This window comes from Triticum dicoccoides, chromosome 3A (assembly GCF_002162155.2).
Source record: "Triticum dicoccoides isolate Atlit2015 ecotype Zavitan chromosome 3A, WEW_v2.0, whole genome shotgun sequence".
NCBI lineage: Eukaryota > Viridiplantae > Streptophyta > Magnoliopsida > Poales > Poaceae > Triticum > Triticum dicoccoides.
The window spans coordinates 474,739,382-474,748,168 of record NC_041384.1 but is presented as its reverse complement, the minus strand read 5'-3'; the positions used below and the strand labels follow the sequence as shown (position 1 = coordinate 474,748,168).

At 48.6% G+C, this 8,787-nt stretch overlaps 1 long non-coding RNA gene across 1 annotated transcript in view; it reads right to left on the bottom strand.

Moving 5' to 3' along the window:
- Positions 1–1,227, bottom strand: part of LOC119268631 — an 8,774-nt gene extending 7,547 nt beyond the window's left edge. Inside the window, exon 1 of the long non-coding RNA XR_005133242.1 lies at positions 927–1,227. This is a non-coding gene — a long non-coding RNA (uncharacterized LOC119268631). The remainder of the gene's footprint in view (positions 1–926) is intronic.
- Between the last annotated feature and the right edge of the window lie 7,560 nt (positions 1,228–8,787).

Below are 8,787 nucleotides of genomic sequence, written 5' to 3'. Positions count from 1 at the left end.
ATGATCCTGGAATACCTAAAAATATCATTTTCCATAGCGGTATCCTGTTTCGGTGACAGCTGATTGGACAAAACAAACATGAAAAAAGGAAAGAAAAGAACTGAAAAAACCCTGTGGTAACTCCACATACTGTACTAATTCTAAAAATGTTACTCCACTAAACTCAGCAAGTAGTGAAGCTGAATAAACTTAGGAGTGGAAATGGACAACTCTCGCAAAAGAAGCAGAAGCGTTGGGCACTACTTATCACAGAGAGAGAAGATACTTGTCCGGAAAAAAATATTGCAGATGAAGAAAATCGAAAAAAGGATCCTTTTAATTCTGTTCCAAAGGATTCATTGAGAAGTCATCATAGATCAGATTTGGGGTATGCTGACAGTTTCTGAAACCACTCTAGAAATACACATATCTTCATCTGCTTGCCTACATTTCATACTGATCATTTCTCTGAAGTAATTAACCCCCCATCGTTTCATACTGATTATTGCCTACTTATCTTCTTTCTAATTGCCTACAAAAGCAAAAATTGTTGCCTATTTCTATTCTGATTATCTACTAACCTATGTCTGGTTGCATACTTACCTATGTCTGATTATTGCCTGCAACACGGTGATTATTGCATACTAACCCATGTCTGATTTGCCTACAAAAACACGCTGATGCCCAATAGGATCCCTATAGGTTTCAGTAGTGCTTACTGAGAAAAACTCAGATGAACAGAGGATGCCGCAGCCTACATCTGGAGCACCTCCATGAAAACACAAAGCATCCAGCAGCCAAAAAATCCCTTCCCCTCCCTCCCTACTCCCCGGAGGAACCATCAACGATCTATTCTGCGTTCGTTAATGTCGACGAGGGTGTCGGCGACGAAACTCCAACAACCCGCGAGGTGTGTGAGCGAGGGGGCAAAGGTAGGATAAACTAACCTCGGGTTCGTCGAAGCCACTGGATCTCGCGTCTCCCCCCGGGGTCGTCGCCGCCCCGCGCAGAACCACCAGCTCCAACCCCCGCCCCCTTCCCGTAGCCGCTACCTTCTCCTCCTCGAGCGCGCGCGCACCGCCCTCACCCCATCGAACTGCCGCGGGACCCTTCGCCGGCCTGTCGCCTTTCTCCATGGATTAATTCGTCGCCGGCTCTCCCGCTGGCTGCACTCGCGGCGAAGATCTAGGATTTCGTGGGGATTTCGCTCGTCGCCGAGCGGAGAGTGAAGTGTAAAGGAACCGGATCCGGTCAGACTAGCCACAATGGAGAGTAACATATACTAGTAAAATACACGTATTTTTAGAGTTTGGATACTACTGTAAGTATTAGTGATAAGATTATAGAAAACGAGTTTTTAGCTGATTTCTAGGAAAATCGGTTTTGCTATCCTTTTTATGGAAAACGTGTTTACAGCAAACTTTGTTTGGGTTAGAAAAATAATAAACTGGGTCGTAGAGTTTTGTGTTTGGATAGCAAACATTAGTTTTATAGTTCCTCACTTGTGACTTTTTTGCTTTGCGACTTTCAACCTCAATATCATACCGTACGAGTCCACCGTCCAGACTGCTGCTGTAGTTTCTTCCGGCCTCCATGACTCCGTGTGCGACCTTCAGCGGGCGCTTCCTCTGGTATTGGAGGTCATCTCTCCGGACTACTTCTTGCCTCCCCACGGACTCCACTGACTCAACGCACGGCCGACGGCAAGGGCTTCCGTTGGCCTCCGTGATTGTCGCCCTCCCCTGCACTGACCCTTCCTCCCGTCGCTTCCCCTCCGACCTCCACTTATTCTGAACGCAGCCGCCGGCGAGGGCTTCCGCTGGTCCCCAGTTCGTCATCCCCCTGCACGACTCCGCACGCAGCCACCGGCGAGGGCTTCCGCTGGTCCTCGAGTTCGTCACCCCCCTGTACTGACTCTTCCGCCGGCTGCATCTCGCGTCCCCTCCGGCTTGCACGACTCCACACGCAGCCACCGGCGAGGGCTTTCGCTGATCCCCGAGTTCGTCATCCCCCTGTACTGACTCTTCCGCCGGCTGCATCTCGCGTCCCCTCCGGCCAGCACGACTCCACACGCAGCCGCCGGCGAGCGATTGCTCTACTCCCTGAGGTCATCGGGCTAAGCGCCCTCGTTGTGCCCCCTTCATCCCAGCCAGGAAGCGCGCTCTGTTTCCGTTGGAATCCAGATTATGTAAATCGCGTTTGTGGAAAAACAAGTAATAGTCGTTTTTTCATATACCTGAAATCTGGGTTTTAGGAAAACTAAGTTTTCTGCATACGCGGATTAGTTGGAGTTGCCAAACAGAATTTTAGTTTTGTTACACCGTTTTCTTGGTTTATAGAGATCCGATTTTGTATATACTACCTATCCAAACAACGCCTTATAGTGTGTGGTAACATAAGTGTGGTAACATGCATAGCTTCATTTATTAGGTTATAGACTCATATTGCATTAGGACATGTGATGTTACAGTAACTAGCTAAGTTACTGCGGCTGGTCATAATGGGCAAGAACATAAGCTAGTAACTTACACACTTCCCTAGACTATGTTACTACCTTCATAGTGGATAGGAACATCTATGTAGTGTCATGCAACGATGTATTTATTAGGTTATAGACTCATTGTTTCTTGGAGTGTATGATGTTCCGGTAACTTAGCTAGTTACCATAAGCACCTCTCTCTTCATTAAATATGTGCCACATAAGCAAAGTTGTATTGGAGTGTGTGATGTTACTCATAAGTTCCTCCCCGTTGTGACCAGCCTACTACTACCTCTCTCCTTATTAACTCATTGCCACATAAGCAAATTTGCTGAGTTGGACTCGATGTTACTGTTGAAGTTACTCCCACTGTGGCTAGTTCACAATGTTACAGTGCTAACCTAGTGTAAAATGAAGAAGGGAAGTTAGAGAAGATTAGTAGGTATTAGCAGGTTGTTTACTATTGATATTTATTGTAGATATAAATAATTTTAAATTATTTTTATTTCACCATCAACTTATTTGTGTGTTATTACTATAAATGTACACACTAGATCATCAATTTGCAAATTAATTTAAGTCATTTTAGGCTCAACCATATGAATAGAAAGAAGAAAAGTTAGAGTATTGTAACTTCTCTAACTTCCCTTCTCAATGTTAGAGGATTCGGTTTCAAGTGTAAATGGGTAATAGGGGAACGGGAGGATGGAGGAGATAGGCCATGTTTGGATCATGGGATTAGAGCTAGTTTGGGTTAGTTGGAGGCTCAAATAACTCAAAAATATCCAAACATGAAGGATTAGAGTGGGTTAGTTCCATCTAACCCAACTATCCCGGTGAAGAGGTGCTTATTTGGGTTAGAGTGGGTTAGAAAATAACTCTAGCTTTAACTGTGTTAGAGTATCCAAACAGAGCCATAATCTGGGCGCGTCTCCCAAAATTACGAAGAGGAGGGGGCGAAACCGACAAAACCCATCTGGTCGGTCCACCGCACGTGTCGTGTGGATCGCGCGAGATCGACAGCTCTGGCACGGCCGTTCCAGTGTGTTTGATAGCGCGCGTGCACTAGACAACATTTAGGTTGAAACTTTACCTTTCATGGATCGGCATAATGCTGATTATTATACTTCACGCCTAGGGATGTAAACTGGTCCGTTTAATCTTGTTTAAACCCAATTATGACCTAACAAATCAATAATTTATTTATTTTTAGGGAAAATAAACTATGGAATTAGCTAATGCAAATTGAACGAAACTTGCAGACAAAGTTTGTTTGCCATTTACATCTCCATACCTGAAGGGCTGAAGAGTGAAAACTTCCGATGGGCGCACACGAGCGACATGTCCATTGTGGGGCTACTGGTCGTACCGGCGTCCTCCCCATGATCTCCTGCCTCCCCCCCACACCCCCGCTACTCCTCAGCGACGACCCTAGGCTTGCATCGACTGAGCTTGCACCACCCTCCCGGCCCGGCTGGGTATGGGATTGTTGGCGCCGGCGGACACTCTCCCTGTAGGCTCGGACGGCGAGCCCTTCCTCCTTCAGCCGTCGCCTTCCCCCCACCTCCTCTCCCATCGACGGCGATGCTCACAGACCCCGGCTCCGAGTGCACCACGACAACCTGGCTCCCTTCCTCCCCGGCTGCGGCGTCCGTGTTGGTGGCCTCGGTGGTGACCAAGCTGGTGGCATCCCACCCCCACCCTTCACGGACTTCTGCCTACTCCAGGAGGGGCAGATCGGCCTCGACCCCAGTGACAGCCTCTCGGCGCAGCGTTCGGATCGACACTGCCCATCCAGCACGCAATCCGGCTCTGCCCATCCATGGGCGGGCGGAGTTGTGGGCCTGTAACGCCCTCGATGCGGCTATATCTCCCACGTGTCGAAGCACGACTTAGAGGCATAACCGCATTGAAAGCAATGTCGCAAGTGAGGTAATCCTCACACAACCCATGTAATACATAAGGGAAAAGATACATAGTTGGCTTACAATCGCCACTTCACACAATTGCATGAATAAAGCATTACATCATCCAAATACACTCAAGGTCCGACTACGGAACCAAAATAAAAAAAGAACCCCAAATGCGACAAGGTCCCCGATCGACCCCAACGGGGCTCCACTACTGATCAACTAGAACGAAACAACACAAAGGACATGATCTTCATCGAGCTCCTCCTGAGCTTGGTTGCGTCATCTGCACGGTCTCATCGGCACCTGCAAGCTGGTTTTGGAAGTATCTGTGAGCCACGGGGACTCAGCAATCTCGCACCCTCACGATCAAGACTATTTAAGCTTATGGGTAAGGTAAAGGTATGAGGTGGAGCTGCAGCAAACGACTAACATATATGGTGGCTAACCTATTCGCAAAAGAGAGCGGGAAGAGAAGGCAAAAGCACGGTCGAACAACTATGATCAAGAAGTGATCCTAGAACAACCTACGTCAAGCATAACTCCAACACCGTGTTCACTTCCCGGACCCCGCCGAGAAGAGACCATCACGGTAACACACGCGGTTGATGTATTTTAGTTAAGGTCAACTTCAGGTTTTCTACAACCGTACGTTAACAAATTCCCATCTGCCCATAACCGCGGGCACGGCTTTCGAAAGTTCAAATCCCTGCAGGGGTGTCCCAACTTAGCCCATAACAAGCTCTCACAGTCAACAAAGGATATTCCTTCTAGCGGGAAGACCCGATCAGACTCGGAATCCCGGTTACAAGACATTTCGACAGGGTAAAACTAAACCAGCAACACCGCCTGAATGTGCCGACAAATCCCGATAGGAGCTGCACATATCTCGTTCTCAGGGCACACTCAGATGAGCTCTCCATACAACTAAAACCAAACCTCGAGTTTCCCCGAGGGGGCGCTGCACAGGACTCTAGTTTGGACCAACACTCAGAGGAGCACTCGCCCGGGGGGGGTGTTAAATAAAGATGACCCTTGAGTCTGCAGAACCCAAGGGAAAGAAAAGGCTAGGTGGTGAATGGTAAAACCAATGTTGGGCATTGCTGGAGGAGCTTTATTCAAGGCGAACTGTCAAGGGGTTCCCATTATTACCCAACCGCGTAAGGAACGCAAAATCCGGGAACATAACACCGATATGACGGAAACTAGGGCGGCAAGAGTGGAACAAAACACCAGGCATAAGGCCGAGCCTTCCATCCTTTACCAAATATACAGATGCATTAATTAAATAAGAGATATTGTGATATCCCAACAAGTAAACATGTTCCAACAAAGAACAACATCTCCATGTTCCAACAAGGAACAAACTTCAATCTTCACCTGCAACTAACAACGCTATAAAGAGGGGCTGAGCAAAGCGGTAACATAGCCAAACAACGGTTTGCTAGGACAAGGTGGGTTAGAGGCTTGGTTTAACAATATGGGAGGCATGATAAGCAAGTGGTAGGTATCGCAGCATAGGCATAGCAAAAGAGCGAGCAATTAGCAAGCAAAGATAGAAGTGATTTCGAGGGTATGGTCATCTTGCCTGAGATCCCGCAAGGAAGAAGAACGAGTCCATGAAGAAGATAAACGGATGTAGTCGAACGAATCCTCACAACACGACGTTATCGGAACCAACCCGAAGAAGCAATACCGGAAAGGAGCAAACAACATAGTAAACAACAACCACAAAATCATGGCATGATGCACAATCAAGTATGATGCATGTCCTGTTTAATGAAGCATGACATGGCAAAGTGCAACAAACAACACTCCAAATTAAGTGGAGCTCAATATGCAACGGAGTTGCATATTGAAGAAAACACCACATGACTTATTTAGTTCTCTCTCGTTTATGTACTCAACAATATTAAATGTTGTTAAACATGGCAAGAGGTGAGGTATAACAAAACTACACCATCTAAACAATTTAAATGGGGTCGGATATAACAAATAACGAATCCGGTAAATCCCCATATGCCTTAGTAATTTATAGCGACAACAATTTAAACATTTTAATTGTTGTTATCATGATGCGGATGACATGAACAAGTTTATACAATTTTTTATTGAAAGTTGACAAGAGCATTATGAAGCATTTGTCACCGTGGTGGAAAGGAAAGGGGTGCCACGGCTACGATAATGAAAACGGTGCCACTGCAACGTTCCGGTTCCGGTAACTCGATTGAGATACCGATGAAAAGGAGAAGTGTGCGGATGCGTACAAAAGATGGTGGGGCACTCCCGGATACCGGGTGTCCCATGAGTCAACGATGGTGACAAGGTAAAAGAAGGGCAACGTGCACCGACAATTTGAGCACGGAGCAAGCACGAGCATCTCGTACATCACACATGCATTCGTTCACGGGCGATCGTCTCGGGATTATACCTTCAAAGCGTGCGTTATCGGAGCGTTTCGGGTACGTCGAGGGAAGTAGTTGTTCTCGCGACGGTAGTGAAAGTAGCGGTTCTCGCGGTTCGTAGAGGAAGTAGTCATACATCTCATAGCGGTACTTGACGATTTCGGAGATGGCGGAAGACGAACTTGGCGGTCCTCGTCGTCTTGGTACTTGGCGTTATTTCCGGTTCGGTGATCGTTTTAGGCGGCGGACGTCGTGGAGGAACTTGACGTTCTTAGCGATTCCGAAGACGGCGGTAGTGGAAATAGTGGTTCCCGCTCCATAGTCGAACTTGTCGAATCCGAACTCTTCGAGGGTCGTCGTGGTACTTGGGGGTAGTGGTACTTGACGCATCATCATGGTACTTGGCAAAATACACGTCGAGGGTACTTGTACTCACATCATCGTGGAAGTAGTCATTCGGGCTCCCGTGTGGACTTGCCGGTCTTGGTCTCCGCGGCGTAGTTGTACAAAAGCATCGTCGGAACTTGGACGAATCCAGAGGCGTGCACGACTGGTAGAGGAACTTGACACAGCTAGTAGAGGAACTTGACGCATCCCAACCGAAGCAACACAACAGACCTCGGTTCTTGGTGTTCAACGAAGGGAGGCGGCCGACGAAGCAACAGCAAGGTGCGTACAGTCACGACGGACACCATGGCCGTGAGGAGCGGGACCTCTGGCACGAGACTAGCAGCGAGGCACGCACATGCAGGAAGGCGGCGAGGTCGACAGCGGCTGGCGGTGAGGTCGCAGGCATCCATGGCCTCAGCGAGGAGAAGCAGGGCCAGGGGCGAAGCTTGGCGGTGTCTTCCTGTTGAAGACGATGAGGAGGTCGCTGGCGCGGGCGTGGAGAAGGAGCAGGTAACTTGGCACGAGCGTGGCTTCACCTTGCAGAGGAGGTCGAGGCCGGCAAGAAAAGGGAGGCAGCAGGGGCGCTGCGATGCTGATGGCCTCACGGGCCAAGCCGGGCGACGTGCGTAGCTTGGGGAGGCGCAGGGCTCCGACGTCGGCAGGGCGAGGAAGAGGCCCAAGAGGTCGAGGCCAGGGCCTCGGGGCGGAGCAGCTCCGGGGCGGAGCTTTGAGCTCGGCCGGCAGTGGCCATGGAGAAGGGCGGCGCTGAGGCAGGGTGCGCGGGGCTCTCGGACTTGAGCGGCGGCGGAGGTTGGTGGTGCTTGCGGGGCAGCGGAGGTCGCGGGCTGGCAGCGAGGAAGAGATCAAGAGGAGAGGTGGCGCGGCGTACGGGAGAGATGGGATCGAGGGAATCAGGGAGAAGGGTGCAGCGCGAGGGAGATGGGGATCGTGGTGATGGCGCTGGAATCGAACAGGGGAGAGGATTAGGTTTAGATGTGGGCTGTGAGGCCTCAGGGAGGTTGGGCCGGTCTGGCAGGCCTAGGCCCAAGAAGGCCTGTGGGTGTGGGCTCTCTCTCTCTCTCTCTCTCCCTTCTTTCTCTTAATATTTTCTTTATCAGAAAACAAGAGAAGAACAAGAAAGAAAGTGGGGGGGGGGGGTAGAGAACGAAGTTGGACTCGCGGATAAATTTCCCGAACTCACAAAAATATGCTCGTTCAAAGAAAATATAAATTGCCAAGATTAAAAGATATAAATTCAAACTCATTTGAATTTAATTCAAATGGGTTTGAACTAAGACTCGGTAAAAGGAAGGTCCATAAATGTTCGGATTTTTTGGTGGAGCTCCGGAAAATGATGAAAGAATATATGGCAAGGTTTGAGGAGCAACTCGAAGCAGAAAAGACTTGAGAGTTTAAATTGCAAGCGTGTCACGATAATTCCACAAGAATGGAAATATTTATAGTAGCTCCCTAATATCAGGAGGATATGTTATAAAGAGAAGTCACCCTTCCCTCGATTTAAATGGATCAAAGATCCATGCCATTTATTTAGTTGAGTTAAAAAAAGACATGATGGCATGATGACATGATGCAATGCAAAACGATGCAATGATGAATGCAATGA